This window comes from Micropterus dolomieu, linkage group LG17 (assembly GCF_021292245.1).
Source record: "Micropterus dolomieu isolate WLL.071019.BEF.003 ecotype Adirondacks linkage group LG17, ASM2129224v1, whole genome shotgun sequence".
Taxonomy (NCBI): domain Eukaryota; kingdom Metazoa; phylum Chordata; class Actinopteri; order Centrarchiformes; family Centrarchidae; genus Micropterus; species Micropterus dolomieu.
In genome coordinates this window covers 25,722,127-25,742,177 of record NC_060166.1, presented here as the reverse complement: position 1 = coordinate 25,742,177, position 20,051 = coordinate 25,722,127, and the positions used below count along the sequence as shown (strand labels likewise).

The 20,051-nt window shown below is 40.3% G+C and overlaps 1 protein-coding gene across 5 annotated transcripts in view; it reads right to left on the bottom strand.

Moving 5' to 3' along the window:
- LOC123985894 (muscleblind-like protein 1) overlaps positions 1 to 19,982 on the bottom strand; it is a 68,512-nt gene extending 48,530 nt beyond the window's left edge. For 4 of the 5 annotated variants that reach the window (XM_046073857.1, XM_046073859.1, XM_046073860.1 and 1 more), the window contains exon 1: positions 19,903 to 19,982. The gene's annotated coding sequence lies outside the window, so the exon portion shown is untranslated. Of the gene's footprint in view, positions 1 to 13,873; positions 13,924 to 19,902 lie in introns of those variants that run through there. The other variant, XM_046073858.1, reaches the window with a different exon arrangement.
- Between the last annotated feature and the right edge of the window lie 69 nt (positions 19,983 to 20,051).

The following is a 20,051-nucleotide window of genomic DNA, read 5'->3' as shown; positions in this document are numbered from 1 at the left end:
AAATGACTACATGAGGTCACTATCAGAGAAAGAAAAAGAGAAACGGTGAGAGAGAGAAATCAAGTACTTTCTTGTTTTTCTTTTGTTACGCACATTCCAGCACGCTCCTTAAATCCACTCATTCAAACACTTTCTGACCTCTCTGCCATCATCCAGATTTTGAAAGAACCCACTGCCCGCCAGACCTTCTCCTGCGCAGTTGCCACGCTTACAGTAAGTGCCCTCCAACCTACATCCCACATGTGGTTACATAACTTTTAGGTCCCCCACACTCAGATGTAATGTTCTTATGAATATGCTGACATGAAGCACTGATGTGACCATCCAGACAAAAGTTTGTGGACAACTTTAAAAGGTCTTTATTTAGAGTAAAACTTCTATTACTGAAGTAGCTGTGCCCATGCAGTAGTCCTGTCCCAATATATGTGGGCTTGGAAATATGTAACTCCTCTTTAGCTCCAAGCCATCTACTGTATGTCATAGTTAAGGTCCGATTTGTATTCAGAAGCCTAGTCTAGCCTACTAGTAGTCATAATTTTAAAATAAAAACAGAACACCCAGCTCTGTGTCTGCTGGGCTGACGCTGCCTTTTGAGTTTTTTTGTGTTCGTGTGCTGGTGGGAAACACCAACATCTAAGACTCTACAGTCAGCTGCCAAACAAACTATTTCATTTGAAAATAAGGCCACAAAGACAAACAGCAACAATGACTGATGATGTGAAAAAGTTGTGTGTGGTAGCGTCTTGCATTGCTGTTTGTTAGTTTTGAATGCCAGAGTTTTCCACAAGCAAGTGAATACACAACACAACAATGTGATGTATAAAAGTATAAAATGTGATGTGTTTCTCTGACCAAGGGTAGAGCTCCAGTCCTGTACTTGACTGAAAAAATTGTTTAGCCTACTATTATTAGCCTACTATCTAAGTTGACATTTAGTGGTTACAAATTTAGGCATTTTTCTCTTCTCTTTTTCTCGCCAACTGTTGCAAAGTATTCTGGGAACTGAAAGAAATAATAAAATGAAACAGAAGATGAGTCAAGTGAGCTGTAGTACAAAACTGTTTTACAGCTATTTATCATATTATCATTTATAAAATAACTCTAAACACCCCAGACTGATGATATCTAAGAGTGATAGAGCATCAAAGGTTTCAATTTTGGTCTGCTAGTACTGTAAGAAAAACCCAGTGGTTTGAAGAAAAATTAGATCAAAAAAAGGATGAAAGTGAGAAAGGAAGGACGAAATAGAATAAAGTAAAATACTCCCTTGGTCAAACATTGATTGCCTGTGTGTCATGCTCTCTTCTCCTATTCGGGCCGACCACATCTGCGGTGAACTACTTTTTCAGCCGTAGGCTGATATTTCAGGCAGTGGGTGTGTGTGGGTGTGCGTGGGTGTGTGTGGGTGTGTGGACAAGAGCAAGAGGCCAGGGTAGCCCACTGTATCTGCAAGGAAGACTGTGGTAAGGAAAGAGAATACAGAGCGGGCTACCATTACCAGTGCATTAAATATGGAGTGGCAAAATGAGTCTTCTGCAGTGCCTACTCTTACTTCCTGACCTGTCCTATAACTTTCTCTCTTTCCTCTATTGCACAGCTAAATCACAAATGTTAGGATAATAGTGTAACTTTACTTTCACCACCTTTGTTGTATATGTTTGGGAAACACTTTTCCCGTAAAAAAACAAATTATTTGGGGAAAGCAGTGTGAGCCAACAACCCTCAATTATACAGGAATCTTTTAATTGCTTGTACCTGAGTCCGGTGTTTTTTAAAAGTCAAACTAGTTCTCAATTGGACAAAGAAGAAAAATACCAACACACACACACACACACACACACACACACACACACACACACACACACACACACACTTGTACACCTAAAGTGCCAGTTTTGGGCCAGAAACATAGTTTGCCACAGTTGTCCCATTGCTGTTCCAAAGACCACGGGTCTAAGCAGAGAGGATAATATGAGTTCAGAAAGAAAACCCACTGAATACCCAGTAGCACTGAACTCTGGCATGTACCAACATAACAGAGAACATGCCCCATTTACACTGACTGCATGAATGAAAAGGAAGCAAATATCTGGAGAATGTACATATATTTAGGAGTAGGCAAACTTACCCTAGAGTCCTGAGGCAACGTCATGGTGGTTTTTGCAAAAGAGTTATGTTTTCTGTGGATTTTTTTATTCAACACAGTTGGAAACAGTTATGACAAAATGAGCAGCCATGAGCTTTAAAATAGGGTAGATTCAATAAATGGGGCTCAACCTGTATGTATTATTAGATCGTCCCAAAAGCTTGAACCAAATTCCCATCAAACAAGTACAACCTATTTAAATGAGTAAGGTTTATGTCAAAATAGAATATTAAATCTAAGGGGTTAAAATATGAGAAATGACTCTGGTGTTGAGGAAATATATAAATAAAGGAGTCATCAATAAGCATCTTAGCATGTATGAATAATGCATGTGGCCATTTCCCGTAGCCAGAGGCTGGAGATATTATTACACCATCATATCAACTAGCCAAGGTAATAAATTGGAGAGGAGAGGAGAGGGAGGTAGAGAAGACTGGGGATATTACGCAACCCCTAATGTCCCAACTTCCCCAAAGACACACATTCACACATACACACACACACACACACACACTTCATTAAAAGTATACAGAGTAAAATCTTAGCTAAACATTTTGTCTCTCTCATGACTAACTTCAGCTGTTGAAGTGTGGTCGGCACAAAGCAGAGTGTAATGGCGAGAGTGTCACCAGGGTTCATGTATCTCCTCATTTAAAGAAAGCTGCCTGATCCTGTGCTAATCCGTTGGTGCCACTCGTTTGGCCGAACTCTGAATGATTTCATGGCTTCAGTATGACAACTCTCCAGGAAAAACACACTGATTTAACCTCCAGTGGCACCACTGCTGCTGAATTACTGACTGTTAAGCCCCGATTACATACACAGTTAATGTGTTCTAATATTAGGTTATATGAAAGAGGAACATTAAGAAAAACTGGAACCTGTGCATCATTCTCTACAAAAACAGGTGTTTGTACAATGCAAAGCCAGCACTACATTTTTTGCTTGATCTAGCTGAGCCAGTATTAATTTTGGCCTGTGATTTTGATTTAGAAATCTATATTGGTTTTAATCAAGTTTTAATAAACAAATACTAAACATTACAAGTCAACTTGTGAAGCAGAGATATATTTGGGCAGCCTGAGACAAAGTTCTACTAATCAGGAGTGACCATGTGTGATGCGTGCAGGTTGTTGCATAAGACTGCAATTTAAAAAAATTTGTTAATCCATAGCTTTTATTAATTCATTCATAAAAAAATATAATATACCTCATCATAGTTCTTATTTTCAAAGGTTAAGTTTTATTTAGTTGAAATTAACACTTAGCTGGGCATCTTGGCGTTAATGCGCCGTGCTTAGTGTGAGCCACATGGAATTGCACTTTCTTTCATGGAAAAGGCTCTTGCACTGTTAACACAAGCCACACTCAGCCCTGCATCTGAAGAAAGATAAATAATGAGTAAAAATGGAGTGAACAAGGCCCAGAGATGGAAGCCATTCATTCACCTTGAATGACTTCCAGAAAAAAAACAATGAGGAAAGGTGAGGAGAAGAAAGCCAGTAAGCAGGTTCCTCCAAATTTGATTTCCGGTGGCTGACTTTTGAAACACAATAGACAGAGAAAGAAAAAAGAGCAATGGTATGAATGCTAGAAAGGAAGAGGAAACAATTTGCTTCAAAACAAGTTCCCCAAGCGAGTCACAAAGTAAACTCTGATCAGCTAAAGTGCCCTTCGAGCTGCTGTCTGGCCATCTAAAGGTCTTGTTTGTTTAAGTGGCAAGTTGACGGTTCAGACTTTCCTTAAGTGTTACAAATTCAATGAAGGATGTATATCCTTAGGATCCTTAGGATGTTGGGAAATATGGTTAATTAGTGCACCTTTTGAAAAGCAAAAGGGAGAAGCAAAGGTGGAGAAAGGGAGGGAAGGGAAATTCAGTAATGTGAGAGGTTAGAGGGCAGGGCTGCAGCAGCAAAAAGCAGATGCTGACGCTTCGTATTACACCGCATCACCAGCTGACCAGGATATCAGCTATATACGACCTTAGCTGCCCTTTATACTGATAGGAGCATCAGGAGGCAGGGAGGGGGAGAGGCTCTAAGAGACAAATAGAGTAACGGAGACCAGAGGTGGTGACAGGGGAAGGATTAAGGCTAGAGGAAGAGTGATGGGAGGCAAACAACAGCAATTAGTACAAGTTGGTGAGGGACAGAGGTCAGTGTCTGGCAGTGAGAGGGAAAAACAAGGAGAGTACTGGCAGGTACAAAAGAGGAGGAATCAGAGGGAAAAGTAGGGTTTGGAAAAAGTTGAATTTTGTTCCATTTCAAAGCACTGCTGGCGCTGCTCTGTGATACCATCTTGACATTTCTCATATCTCTTCATTTATCTTTCTCTGATCCCCACCTGTTCTCCTTTTCTATTTCTCTTCACGCATATGCTTCAGTGTTTTCCTCTAAAATCTTTCTTCACCTTAGAAATCCTCTCGCCTTCTGCTGGATTGCACTCTGAGTGTCATGTGACATAAACAACTTGGCGTGTCTTTTAATAGTAGCTGTCCTCATTTTATTGGGCCACTGTTTCAGCCCCCTCTATCTCTCTTTCTCGTTCCTTGTTCACACAACACCTTATGCTGCAGTACCACGGTAATGTGCTGCAAGGTCATCATCGCCACAGCAACTAAAGAAACCATGTTTAAAGCAAGGACAAAGTGATTAATTATGTCAGGTCCAGCCTGTTATCATGGCAATATGGTGGAAATCATATGAAAGATACCAAGTTTTCAGATCAACTCTATAACATCTGAACATTGTCGCCCACTATACTGTCCATTAATCCGGTTAGAGCAGTTAGCTGAGTCTAGTATAACAGTCAAACCAAGGTCTGCACACTGAAAGACAGCACAGGAAAAATCATCAACTCACTGACGGCAATGAAACCTATATCCTATTGCGCCTGGATTCTACCGGGCACGGCTCTATAACATCACATCTGCGACCCAGTTTTGTACAGTGCTCTGCATGGCTTCATACCCCACAGGGAGCATTTCAGAAGCAGAGCATTTTGCCTGCCTGATTTTGTTGACTTACTCAGATTTAGTTGATTTGGTAATTTGTCCTTGATTTTTGTGCTTCTACCATGGGTAAGTAGGTTACGTAGTTATATTGTTTCTTTTTTTGTCTGTTTTAATTGTGTTTTTGTTGATATATGATCAGGAGTCTGCAATGTTTTATTTTGAAAACTGGCCAAATTGCTCTGTGAAGCTTTCACCAAATATAGACTAGCCACGTATTCTCCCGAGAGCAGATAATAAAACACGGTGCAGCGCTATTGGTGGAATCACAAACACTGGCTGTGTCCAAAATCACTCACTATCTAGTGAGTTTGCCATTTTGTCGTGCTGGGTGAAAATATGAGAGATCTGTGTAAGAATTATAGTGGACCCAAAGTATCCCAGAATGCATTGTGAACAGTAGTGTACAACCAATGTTCACTAACCAAGCAGAATATACCATCACCCCTTTAGAAAAATGGTCCACCAGCCGATGTTAATGTGGCACATTTTAATTGTGCGACAGCAATGACATAATTGACGCCACAGAGAGAATAACCAAAGAAGTGTGTGAAAGTGTTGTTTTTATTTTGCTGGTGAGCTCTCTGTAAAGTCTTACCCTCCATCTAGAATTCCCTAGATGGGGGGTAGGGAGTAGTGAATGAGTGATGATTTTCTGACAGCCATTGCCTAAAATGTCTGCGAACACAAACAACTGGCGAATGTCCAGAACACGACGCAGCCATGCCCGGTGGAATCCAACTGTAATAAAAATGAGAGAATCTACATAAAAATTGCTCACTTTGTTAACAGCGCTTGGCCCTGTTATTTTACTGGACGCTAGATATTCTCCTTGACCTGTATCTTCACACACATATTTTCACAAAATATGATATCGGAGCAGTGTTCATTTTGTTGACAAAAACTACAACAAAAAATGTATTATTGATTATTTTCCAGAACAGAAACAAGACTAAAACTAAATAAGATGATAAATTTAAAAAAAAAAAGTTATGATGAAACGTATTACAACCAAAACCAAAGACAGATGGTTAGACAAATGTACAAGTAAATTACCGCTTAAATGCAGTCTTATTCCATGACCTGCAGAATCACACATTGAATGCTCCTGATTGGCAAAATGTATCCTTCGCTGCCCAAAGTTATCTCAGAAGTTCTTTTATCTGCTTGACCTGTTGCACTAATAAGCAGAGTCTTGCATTGCAGTACTGTTTTGACTCTGCCAGTAATTCTTTCTAATGTCATTGCTTCTTGGAAGGAAAAAAGCAACAGATTTATGGACTAAATTCATCTATACTTCCACAGAAAACTGGACAAAAAGACTGAAAGAAAACAGCTGGGACAAACCAGTAAAAAAGGCAAGCCAGCATGCTGACAATTATAAAAAGATAAGTAATGATAATGTATTGCATTGTCGAGGGCTGTGGATGTGACTGTAACTTTAATATTACTTTAAGTCTACTATCGTTTGTATGTGTAGGCTAGGAGTAGTGAGTGAATGATTAATATAAAGATGACCAAAATAAAATTAAAATACCAGTCATGCACAAAAAATGGCAAAGAAGATGTGTGAATTTTTGCTATCCAGTGTAATAGCAAAAACCACTTGCTGTAGCTGTAGCTGTAGCATATGGACAGACTGAGCTATATGAGCTAGGGGAACAGGGGCTAGCTAGCAGAGGGGGCAGGACTTTCATTCTCTATAAACACTGCAGATGACAATATTTGCTGCTTATATGAAAACACAGTGTTAGCTTACTGTGTAATTAATTGCTTTCTTGGTGCACACTGCTTTTTTCAGTTTATTTTTGAAAGCTGCTGACCGTCAGCAGGTTGATCACTTGACACAGGCCAGGAGGTGAGCTGGACCCCAAGGGGCTGTGTGCCTGTTTGGGATTTAAAATTTTTGTCAAAGTTAACCTGATGAAACAATTTGCCAACAGGAATAAAAAACAACTGACTATTGAGTACTTTATAAAATATTGCACTGGATTTGGTTATGACTAGAAGTTTAGTACTATGTCATTTGCTGTGTCATTCTATATGCTAAGCTAGTGCAAAATCTGCTAACAGCAGCTTTTTAACCAAGCTAATATGACATTCATTGATGGACCCTTTCAAGTAGTCTTATGAGTCATTATTGTTTGGTTGAAATGTGTTGTAGCAGAGCATCCAATATTACATTTATTCATTTGTTCATTTTACAGAAAAAGAAATACTTAGATTAGTAGCTGGACACAACAATAGCATAAATGTTGAGTTAAAATGCTAAAATATTACCCCCATAGAAGCAGGGTGGTGTTACTTTTTTCCTGCCAGAGTTTCGACAATTCTCATTTGATTTAACAGCTTTAAGTCCACTCCTGCCCCCCTACTCTGCCTCGGACTGGCTAACTCGAACTCTAACCCCAACCTTACCTTAACCTTAACCAACCCTAACCAACCGAAGCAACGAGTACTAATCAATAATAGGCAGAGTTGTTGAAACTCTCGCAGGAAAAAGAATAACGCAAGCAAGGTTCTTGTGCTTGGGGTGTACAGCTAGCTGGCCTCATAGCAGTATTATCTCAGTATTTTTTCTTTAAATACAAGTCATATGTAGATTTACATAATATTCTCATTAATTATGGAGACATGGCTCATTAAGAAAACATTAAGTTACATGACAGTGAATAATGGCTGCTGGATAAGTTTTCCATTTTTACCTTAGCCAAAGATATGGTGTTTGGTCTCCATACATCTACTGTATATCTCACTGTAAAAATTTAGCTTTTTTTCTTCCTGATCTCAGTGACATTAATGAGCTCAAATACCTTGCCAAGGGGATAACAGTATTAATAATGCTCATGCATGAGCCCTGTCAAACAGATGCTCAGTCCCACCCATGCAAGCTTGAGATTTGATCCGGCAGTCTTCGGCTGATTGCCGGTCATTCTGAAATGATACTCCATTACGATGATGTTTCCACAGATTGTACCATCAGGGTAATCTTAGACTTCATTCCATTCCCTAGTTTGTGACACACACACACACACACACACACACACACACACACACACATTAGAATTGAGCACAAACCATGAGACAGCAGATCTGCATCATCTACGTGGGATACACAGAGATGAATGGAAGGTCAGTCAGTACATTGATATTCAGGACACAGCCAATTGAGTAATATGTATGCATATGCACACCATCAATTGTCTCTTTCGTGCACGCTCTCTATCTAACACACACACAAACAGACACACATAAACACACACAATATATGACTCCCTCCTTCGGCTGTAAGACAAACAGAGGGGAGGGTAGACAACGAAGGCAGTCAAGTGGCACGTGTGCAAGCTGTCGTCTGCACTGTGATATCACCAAGTGTTTAAACAGCCTGATGTGCATAGAGACAAGTGATGATCCAGCTGTAGTAGACACCCACATGAATTGGGATGTGAGACTATATACATATACATATATATATATGTATATATACAGTGAGGGAAAAAACTATTTGATCCCCTGCTGATTTAGTACGTTTGCACACTGATAAAGAAATGATCGGTCTATAATTTTAATAGTAGGTTTATTTTAACAGTGAGAGACAGAAAAACAACAAAAGAATTCTGAAAAACCTATGTCAAAAATGTTATATATTGATTTGACTTTAATGAGAGAAAATAAGTATTGGACCCCTCTCAATCAGAAATATTTCTGTGCCCCGGGTGTCTTTTATACAGGCAATGAGCTGAGATTAGGAGCACACTCTTAAAGGGAGTGCTCCTAATCACGTTTGTTACCTCTATAAAAGACACCTGTTCACAGAAGCAATCAATCAATCAGATTCCAAACTCTCCACCATGGCCAAGACCAAAGAGCTCTCCAAGGATGTCAGGGACCTACACAAGGCTGGAATGGGCTTCATGGCCATCGTCAAGCAGCTTTGTGAGAAGGTGACAACAATTGGTGCGATTAATTAGCAAATGGAAGAAATACAAAACAACTGTCAATCTCCCTCGGTCTGGGGCTCCATGCAAGATCTCACCTCGTGGAGCTGCACTGATCATGAGAACAGTGAGGAATCAGCCCAGAACTACACGGGAGGATCTTGTCAATGATCTCAAGGCAGCTGAGAACATAGTCACCAAGAAAACAATCGGTAACACACTACGCCATGAAGGACTGAAATCCTTCAAAAGAAAGCACATGAGCACATGTACAGGCCCATCTGAAGTTTGCCAATGAACATCTGAATGATTCAGAGGAGAACTGGGTGGAAGTGTTGTGGAAAGTGTAGACCAAAATCGAGCTCTTTGGCATCAACTCAACTCACCGTGTTTGGAGAAGGAGGAATGCTGCCTATGACCCCAAAAACACCATCCCCACCCTCAAACATGGAGGTGGAAACATTATGCTTTGGTTGTGTTTCTGCTAAGGGGACAGGACCACTTCATCGCATCAAAGGGAGCCATGTACCATCAAATCTTGGGTGAGAACCTCCTTCTCTCAGCCAGGGCATTGAAAATGGGTTGTGGATGGGTATTCCAGCATGACAATGACCCAAAACACACGGCCAAGGCAACAAAGGAATGGCTTAAAAAGAAGCACATTAAGGTCCTGGAGTGGCCTAGCCAATCTCCAGGACCTTAATCCTATAGAAAATCTGTGGAGGGAGCTGAAAGTTCGAATTGCCACACGTCAGCCTTAAAACCTTAATGATTTGGAGAAGATCTGCAAAGAGGAGTGGGATAACATCCCTCCTGAGATGTTTGCAAACCTGGTGGCCAACTACAAAAAACGTCAACAATGGTTTTGTCACCAAGTACTAAGTCATGTTTTGCAGAGGGGTCAAATACTTATTTCACTATTAAAAAGCAAATCAATTTCTTACATTTTTGACATGCGTTTTTCAGATTGTTTTATTCTGTCTCTCACTGTTCAAATAAACCTACCATTAAAATTATAGACCGATCATTTCTTTGTCAGTGGGCAAATGTACAAAATCAGCAGGAGATCAAATAGTTTTTTCCCTCACTGCATATATATACGTTTAAATACACGGTGGGTACGTATTCGTTTCACTGCAGTGTGGCTACCTGGCTGTGGTACTGCCAGTGTGGTGTAATGCAGCGGCAGCGGGGGTGTCATTGAGTTCATGGACATAAACAAACCCACTGCCAGACCAGTCTGCTCCTCTCAGGAATAGCAATGGAGGAGGTGTGTGTATAAGTATGTTTGTGTGTGTGTGTGGGGGTGGGTGGGTGGAAGGGTAGATTGAGAAAGATTGAAAAACTGCGAGAATGGGGGGAAAAGTCACAGCGAAAGATAGACAGACAGACAGACAGGGTAAGAAACAGACAGTAAGTGACAGAAAAGGGAAATCCAGGAGACAAAGATGTAATAGATGGGGGTGAAAAAGTAGTCTGCCCACTTTGAAAAAGCTCCCTTGTGTAAATTTACCACCTCCGCATGTAGCATTTCAAGCACAGGGCTTTTATTGTCATAAAAAAGGCAAACACACACACAAACACAAGTACACGCAGTCTTTCCTTGTTATTTTTTCAATTTGTCATGACATGTGAATTTGAGAATGATAAAAACAAAAAACCGAGGAAGACATACAGATGGACAGACAGGTCGACAGAATGGAGGTACAGGTGGCATGGCCGGAGAAAGACAGAGTGGAGATATTCTGCAAATAATGAGATGGGAGCAGAGTGAGAGAAGGGAATTAGACGGAGAGAGATGCAATACATGCAGCAAGATAAGAATCGTTTGTGACAGTGGAAAATCCTTGACAGGAAATGGTTCAGTAACAGCACAATGATCACTGATTAGGAGCTGAATGGCTGAAAATCTTAATAACATAATTGTTTTAAATATTATGAAGCTCAATATTTGATTAACACTAATGATTTGGCCTGGTGAATGTTTCACATTCCACAGTCTGGCATTTTCTGATCAACTCAGGAAATACCAAAGGAGTGAATGCTCCCCCAAAAAGAATACATCCACAATCGGTTTTCCAAATCGCGACCACACACACATGAAGTGCAGAATCACTGACTTGTCATCAGAGCAGCATTTGACTAAACAGCGGATAATCTGGACTCTTCAGCCGTCTATGACCAGTGATTCAGTTTGACACCTTAATCTGTGGAAATCACAGAGGGCTCCACCGTGGAGCCAACTGTATTTACTATAGATTACATCTTCCACTAGTGTGCATTAGTCCAGTGACAGCTTTGTAGACTGTAGGGGGAAACAGCAGTCATACACCACTGACTGACTCACTGTGATTTTGCCACTTGCCAAATGGTTTCGTAGGACTCCCTCAACCTTTTGCTTGACTGACTGACTGTCTATCTGCCAGTGAGATGCTTTGTGCAGAATTTCAGAGGCTTGGGACTTAATGTCTCCACTCACATTCTCTTGCAATCACCTTGATCAGAGCATCTGCCCTATTTTCTTTTTTCTCGATAATTGAATAATGTAAATTAGCGTATCAGGGTGCTCATGTCATTACGCACATACACACACACACACACGTTTTCTCTCTCTCTTACACAGACACACACACACACACTGCTCATCTGCATTCGACAGACTGCCCTGTGCCTGCTGAATACAGCAGGGAGATGACATCACTTCTAAAGGACAGATTAGTTGAGGGATGAAACGAGAAGGTGGGGGAGGAAAAGAAAAGAGGAAACAAATCGGGTAGAAACCCCTCATTACTCTTTTTTATTTTTTTCCACATCAACACCGTCAAATGCAGGTAGCCCTGCATCTTCTCCCTTTCACTCTTTCTCCGTTGGGGTCTTTTTCCTCTCACACACACGCACAGTTGTTTAGTTAGTCGTGTGTGATGTGAAATTCAGTATGTATCTGAGTGCTTCTGCGCTCTCACTGTTCTATACTCTAATGACCTTGTAGATCTGCCTGCTCTGATCTGCAGAGAAGCTTTTTCAACCCACTGAGAGTCAGACACTGAAAGAATAACACAAAGTGAGCCATAATAAAAAAAAAAGCAGAAAGACAGAGAATAAGACAGACAGCTGTGGAGAGACCAGCGATCAGTGGATGAGAAGAAGGTGTGCACTCAAAACAATGGGGAATATATTAGATAGACGCAGTATCTATGAGAGCATGGCGTTGTTAATGGTTAAAAGGTAAATAAATCATAAACATATATAGGTAGGTAGGTAGGTAGGTTTATTATCACAAAAATACAAATTATATACCTATTAGTAAGTGGGCCACATCAATATTCTGGTAAAATATTGATGTGGCCCATTCCAAAATTTATTTTCCAAAATGTATTTTCTTTAGTATTTTCTTTCAGTTCTCTGAGCTGCTCTGATTTGCTGTGACTTTGGTGCTTTGGTTTATTGTGAAGGATGTAGCGACACAATGTGTAGACATTGTCATGAAGGTTAGCAACTGCCCTCACCCAACTCAAATATTAAAAAAGTTTTTTTCAATTTTTCTGCAAGTTAGTTCAATGGTAGAAGAACATAAAGCCACATTAAGCGTATTAGATGAAGAACTGCAGGCTGTAGGCAGTCATAACAGTTTGGTTGAACCTCAAACATGTCATCCAAGTAAGTGACACCTTTTACCATAACTTCCTGTATGGGAAAACTGGCATCATAAGCTCTGATCACAGTTGCTCACAGTGCAACACAGTGCAGGTGTCCAAACTGTATTGGAAAGTGGAAAATGAGTTGTGCATGTTGTGAAGATTAATCAAAAAGTGTCCAGACCCCACAGTGAATGCATTTCAGACACTTTCCGCCTATTTCAGTAATTAATCTTTTAATTTAAAACAAACAGAAATGTTCTAAAATCCTGCTTGTACTCAAGTCCTTCCTAATGGATACACAAACTTTACTAAATCATTTTTTTTGTCCTTTCTACTACATGAACATTTTAATCATGATTTTAATGATTTTGTATGTGCATGTGTATGTGTGTTAATGGGTTTGTGTGTCAGACTGGTACAGGCGGCCTGGGCAACACAGGAGTTTAATCATTTCCTGAGGGCAGCTGTAGTGTAAACACTAGCAGACCAGTAATTATACAGGAGGAGTGTAGGGCTGTTCATATGTCTGTGTGTTTCAGAGTGAGTCGGTGTGTGTGTGTGTGTGTGTGTGTGTGTGTGTTTTCATTCATTCATCCATAAACGTGAGAGCATATTTAGCTTTAGTGTTAACAGTGGGAGTCACACAACAGGGATTTCAGTGTAGTCCAAGATAGAAACAGAGAGATAGAGTGTGTTCTGCCAGAAAAGGGAATGTGTGTCAGTGTATGTGCATTTGTGCATGAGTGTGTGTGCATGCATGTGTGTGTGTGCTAACTGCTCTGCGGAACATTAAACACTAACGTTACCCATTCTTTTGTCAGCTCAGCTCTTTTCCACATTAAAACTGTCCCGCCTCAAACTACCACACATTAGCAGTGAAGCACGGTGGCTTATCTGCATATGAAACACACACACACACACACGCACACACACACACGCACACATAATTCACTCAAATACACATCCACACATCACACTCAACATCCAGATGGTGAATAAAAATTCTAAAAGCCAAATGGCAGAACAAAGCAGAGAATGTAAGCGGGGACAACTTAGTCTTGTGTCTAAACAAACACAAATACCCCCTAAACACACACACACACACACACACAGACACACAGAGTAAACAGCAAAGACTTACTGTATCTCTGCAAGGACTCATCTGACTGCTGCTGAGGGGAGAATGGAAAGTGAAATCCTCATGCTTGCTTCGCGGCACTCCTCTCTTTCACTCCCTCTGTCACTGCCCCCTCCTCCCTCCCTTCTCCTTCGCTTCCTCCCTCCCCTGCCTCTTTTCCTTCCTCCTCCTCCTCCTTCTCCTCTTCCTCCTTCCCTCCCTATCCTTCACTCCCTTGCTCCTTCTCTCTCTCCCTGCTTCCCTCTTGGCAGAGCCCTACTGTATTTAGACACACCAGTCTCCATATAAGGCAGCGCAGCTAAACATGTCACACATAATTTATCCACAGCAGGCTGCAAGTTCACCTTTCACAGCTCGCGCTTGGATCGTATGCAAAAGAGGGAGGAGAGGAGAGGAGGGCAACGCAGGGGAACTTAACTCAGATAAACTTCTACTGTCAACAGCTAAGTTCCCAGCTTCACACTGCATGAGAGTGTGTGTGTGTGTGTGTGTGTGTGTGTGTGTGTGTGTGTGTGTGTGTGTGTGTGTGTGCGCCTGCTTGCATGTGTGTATGTTAACAAATGGTGACAATCAGACCGTGAAAATGCTACTGGAGAACAAAATGCAATTCACCTGCACTGTTTCAACACCACCCTCTCCCTTTTTTCTTCCTCGCAGTCTCTCTACCATCTGTATCTGCAGGCAGTAAATCTCATACAGATGCTGTTTGTGAGACCTGTCCACCTGCACGCCCCCCCCCACCCCCACCCCTTTTCTCTACCTCCTTCTGCTCTCGTTATCTGTGCTGCTACCCTCATGAATGACGGAACAGAAAGAGGGAGAAAAAAAAAACAACAAAAAAAACAAAAGGGTTAAACAGGGGCAGAAGAAGACAGGAGTTAAATCATTTTGGGTTTTTTTTAAACAGGGCGATGCAGTGAATGAGAGTGCAAGGAGAGCGAGATAAAAATAATATGTCAACAAATAAGACGCCATAGCACAGAGTGCTGTCTAGTTGTGGCTGTGAGAATCAGCACGATTCTCTGATGATTTGTCAGCTTTTGCACACATCGATGGCTTTAAAAATGCATGCCTTCTGACCTCTCTTCTGCCTCCTCTACTTCCCCTGGTTGAGTTGTTTTTTCAACTTACAGCCTTGTGTGTCTATATTGCACACACACACAAAAAAATAGAAATGTGGCATGTGGATAGCAGTTGTGGTGAAGAAAAAGAAAAAGGAAAAGCTGAGAATAGAGAGACAGAGATTGGGAATAATAATAGCTGCACTTGAGTAGCAGTGCTAGCTGGTAGCTTTCTCCTCCCTCCTCCACAGCTTCAGTCCACTCACAGGACAGCAAGAGTCACAGCTCTGTTGCCATGGTGTCTAACTCCATCAAACACTACGTCAGGTGCATGTGTGTCTGTGCAAGCATGTGTGAGTGTGTGGTGTTTTGTGTGTGTGTGTGTGTGTGTGCGTGTGTGTGTTTGCAGAGGTGTGTGTGTATCTTGTGTATCTGTCAGGTGGGTGTTACCAAGTGACTCAGAGGCACATCACTGACTTGTGGCTGCAATATATCAGAGTGTTTGGAATTTATCACTGTATTTGCTTGTGTGTGTGTGCGTATGTGTGTGTGTGTGTGTGTGTGTGTTTGTGTGTGTGTGTGTGTGTGTGTGTGTGTGTGTGTGTGTGTGTGTGTGTGTGTGTGTGTGTGTGTGTGTGTGTAAGGGAAAGGTGTTGATTGAACAGCAGCCTGCAGCCTGCCCTCAGAAGCACCTATGATGGATCTGTACTGCTCTAAGTGTTAATGTTGAGCTCCAGCTTCTATAAATATTTATCAATTTGTCCATAGAGTCAAAGCAATGTACTACAGACGCCGGTTATATGGAATTTCAATTTTAGATCTGGCAAGTCACTGACTTGTGCCCAAAAAAGGCCCTGCAATTGTCTTCCAAAATTAGACTGAATTGGGAATGGGATGCAGTGTGTCCAAGTGTGTACAAGTTGTTTTGACTACAAACGGATTCTAAAACTACAGGACATGATGGCACTGTACATCTGAGTTACGCTTTGTAAGAAAAAAACTATTTTAATTTCCCTCACATTGAAAACACAGATGTCAGCAACATATTTAGGGTCTTGCTCATTCACACTTAACTACCATTATGGAAAGTAGCAGTAGAAGATCCTGTGCCTACATAAAAGTAGAAATACCACAATATAAAAATTGTACAAGTAAAAACAATTTACTGAAAGTAAACTTTAAGCAAAATGTTCTTTGTATTTAAAGATGTTTTGGTAGCAGGAACAAGCTGTAAACACAACTTTGACATATTACCACCTGATAAAGTTGTTATTGTTATGGTTGCCAATTTACACATCCAGCTGATACGGAGAAACATTACCGTCATGTTTCTGGATACCTGGCCAAAAATGAACGATCCTTTTACCTCTCATTTAGTCTTCACAAACTCTTGACAAAATATCTGACTCCTTTACTGCTAAATGCTCCACTATATTCGCCAGCTAGTCGCTATCTTTGTCTGTCTGCAGCTTGTCGTTGGATTGGTAATGAACAGTTATTTTTGGGTGCTGCTGAGAATGGTGAGAGTGAACCAAAACAATGAGCTAAAAGTTGCTAAAATGCTCTGTAGTGCTGAGGGGAACTGCAGAGTCAGGTGTGTATTTTCTGTGGGTTTGTCACTACAAGCCACACAATTCACATTACAGATAGTAGTTTGACCCATTGTTAATATACAAATATTGCTTAGTGCAGCTTTAAGTGAAAATCTACAAAAAGTTAAATGTTGGCTACTTATGATCAAAACTATTCAATGTGGAGGCAGAATGTCCCCTGCCAGTCTTCCATATTCCAATACTATGTATATTATATTGTATTATATTATATTATATTATATTATATTGTATTGTATTGTATTATATTATATTACATTATATTATATTATATTATATTATATTGTGTGCATTAACATGTAAGCACTATTTTAATGTTAGTGGGTTGAAATTTAGATAATTTAATCTACTTTATATACTGTTGTTGTGGTTGAAATTTAGATAATTTAATCTACTTTATATACTGTTGTTGTGGTTTAATTTACTACATAAAAATGCAATATAATTAGAAGCTCATTGTAAGGTTTTAAAATATGAATCTGCAAAGCTCTTGTTCCCCCAGAGAAAAGTGCAAAGTAGTATGAAATGGTAATACTAAAATAAATAACTACTTCAGAATCAAGTACAGTACTTGAGCATATGTACTTTCCACCGGCAAGCTTCTAGTCTAAAAGGAGAGAGTGATGAAGAAACAAGGTGCAGTGAAAGGTTTTGTCCTGTAATTGCTGCAAATGCAGATATTTTAATGCACACTAAGGTTCCTGCTCACTGCTATGCTGATGTCTGTGTACAGAGGAAAGGACTTTTGAGGCACTGCTTTCTTACACAAGCCAGTGTCCCTTACATACACGCTCATTCTGATCGTCAAAATGAGGCCACGGATCCATGAACATGTGTCCCTTGTGTTTCAGATCATTACAGACAGGAATGAGGAAAATGTCTGAAAAAAATAGAACAAAGGCAGGAGGAGTTAAAAGTTGGACAACGAGATCTGGATCCATATATCACCTTTGATCCAAGCTGCTAAGCAAAGCCAGAGCTGGACAGAAAGCAAAAGAATATCTACTGGAGAACCTCAAGAATCTTACCAAATGGAAAATCCAAAAGGGTGAGAGTGAGTCTGAGAGGTTTTCAGCATTCATAACAGACCTCTGATCTGTTGTTGCGTATCTAAGGTCAAATCATTAAAGAGATGATCTTCAAACTACAGTAGCTATTTCAGTCTGTTTAAACTATGACCTTGCAGAGCATCTGTGCCTTTTATTTTCTAATCTGTACAGCTCTGTGTGCTAGTACCAACATATACTGGGGCCCCAAGATGTGATCTCAGTGGAAAATGTGGGACTCTGTCAATACAGAGCTTTATAACAGACCAGTAGTGGAATATGTGAATGACCATTGTTCAAAAACCTCCTAAACCCCAAAACTCACCACTGAAATAGCTCTGGTATGACCACTGTTATTCTTCAACTTATAACTAAATACAGACATACATCTTTCTGCTTTTCTTTTCTTACTTAGAGTATCTCTCTTGGGCTTACTGAAACACCATTTTCAAGAACACCTTACATACCCAGATATAAAATATATAGACACACACTGTACATGTGCATACTTCTGTGCATCAGGCAGCTTTGAGTCTCCCAAACACCAACGATCAATTATTACAAAGCAGAGGCAGAGATATAGATGCTACTGTCACGTAGGTGACTGGTGGATAATTCTATCAGGCGACAACACAAATAGTTAAGGGGGGTCTCTTATTGAAAGGAACCATAATTAAAAAGAGGAGCTTCTCCATTTTGAGTTTTGACAGGATTTCTGCAGGGGAAGAGCAGATAGAAGCGGTGCTCTGTCAGAGCTAAATGGAGACAAACCGAATATTCAAAAGATTTGATTTGGTCTGATCTGCATTATGGCTTTTGTGCATTTTATTTCCCAAGCGACAAAAGCTCTTTGCATAGTCCGTTACAATGTTCTGCATAAAGAGCTTCCCACGTCCAGATGATACACACTGTCAAAAGGTGCAAGACACACAGGTACAACAGTTTCCTTTGAGACTTTCTTACTGTTATCCCTTACTTATATAGTATAATATATTATAATATAATATAATATAAATAAAATTACCTTGAGCTGTGTTTTATTTAAAAGCTGGATTTTGAGATAATACAACTTGTGTATTGTGTACGTGTGTATTGTATATTGTTATTTTCTTCAGGAATCTCTATGTACGACTGACATTTAAATAATGTCCTTTTGGAATAAATTTTTTATTTAGAAATCATCAAGATTTCAAGCCTATTCCTCACTCTAGGTCTTCATTTTGACCTTCCTTTGTGTCTCCACATGACAATGTTGAAACATGATTTCATAATGGGGTTCCAGAGTGGAGGACTGAAATTTCCCATTTGAGTCCTTGGGTAATAAAGTTTAAGAGTCCCTGCCCTGGGCTGCTGCAGTCGTGCTTTCCAGCCTGTCTGTGTCTCTGGCGCAACACATGTGGTCACAAGCCTCTGTGGCCGTTTAACCACAAAATGACCCGTGATGGAGAAACCACGCTTTTACCCGCCAATAAGCTTGCACTATTTTCACTTGGCATAACATGTATATACCTCATAGGCAAGTATTTGTAGTATTATCTACAACTGCTGTTAGATTTAATTTAAATTACGAATAGCTTTCCAAAAATCCTTCATCAGTGATCGTTGTCAGGGAAATGTAATTTATAGTACATCGTTGGGTGAAGCTGTTTTTGACCGGGCACATTAGACTTACATTTAAAAAAAAACATAATTTTTCTTTATTTAGTGTTACACAAAGCATATCAAACAGAAACATGCAACATTAGCTGAATGTTTTGCAATTAAACTTTATGAAAACTGTAATAAATTTTGTCCTATTCTCTAACATAAATATGCTGGACTGTACCCAATGTACATAAAGAGTCTTCAGAATGGTAACATTAATACTGTGCAATTCCATGAGCCAAGTTATACCTTCCTAAAAGTTACACTGTGTTCACCAGTACTCCCATAGTACATGCAAAACCTTCCCACCATATTCAAATCAGATACAGTTAAACAGTATCTGCAAGCAGGAATTAAAAAAAACACATGCAAAAAAGAACAGTGACAGACAGAAACTAACACAGATATTCCACATGCATATCAGCTATTTCAAATCTCTCTAAGATATATCACTTACATATTTCCTTGTAAGAGGAAAAACTACAGCAGCAGTCACTAGCAACAGGCAGGGAAGTTGTCGGAATCATAACATGTCAAATATTAATGACACCCTGTCGTCTCTACAGAGCGACTCTCCCCTCTCCTCATCTCAAGAGGCAATAATAGGCAGATAAACACATCATCTGGTAAACCCAGCAGCTGTCGGCATGGTCAGGGAAAAGCTGTCTTACCTGCCTGGTTGTCTGTGTGATTCACTCGCACTCAGTCTGGGTGTATGAGTGTGTGTGCGCTCACACACGATCCCTCCGAACAGGAACTGATGAATCTGCACGACTTCAGCCCTGCAGCGTGCAGTGCATTATGGGGTTTCAGTCTCCGT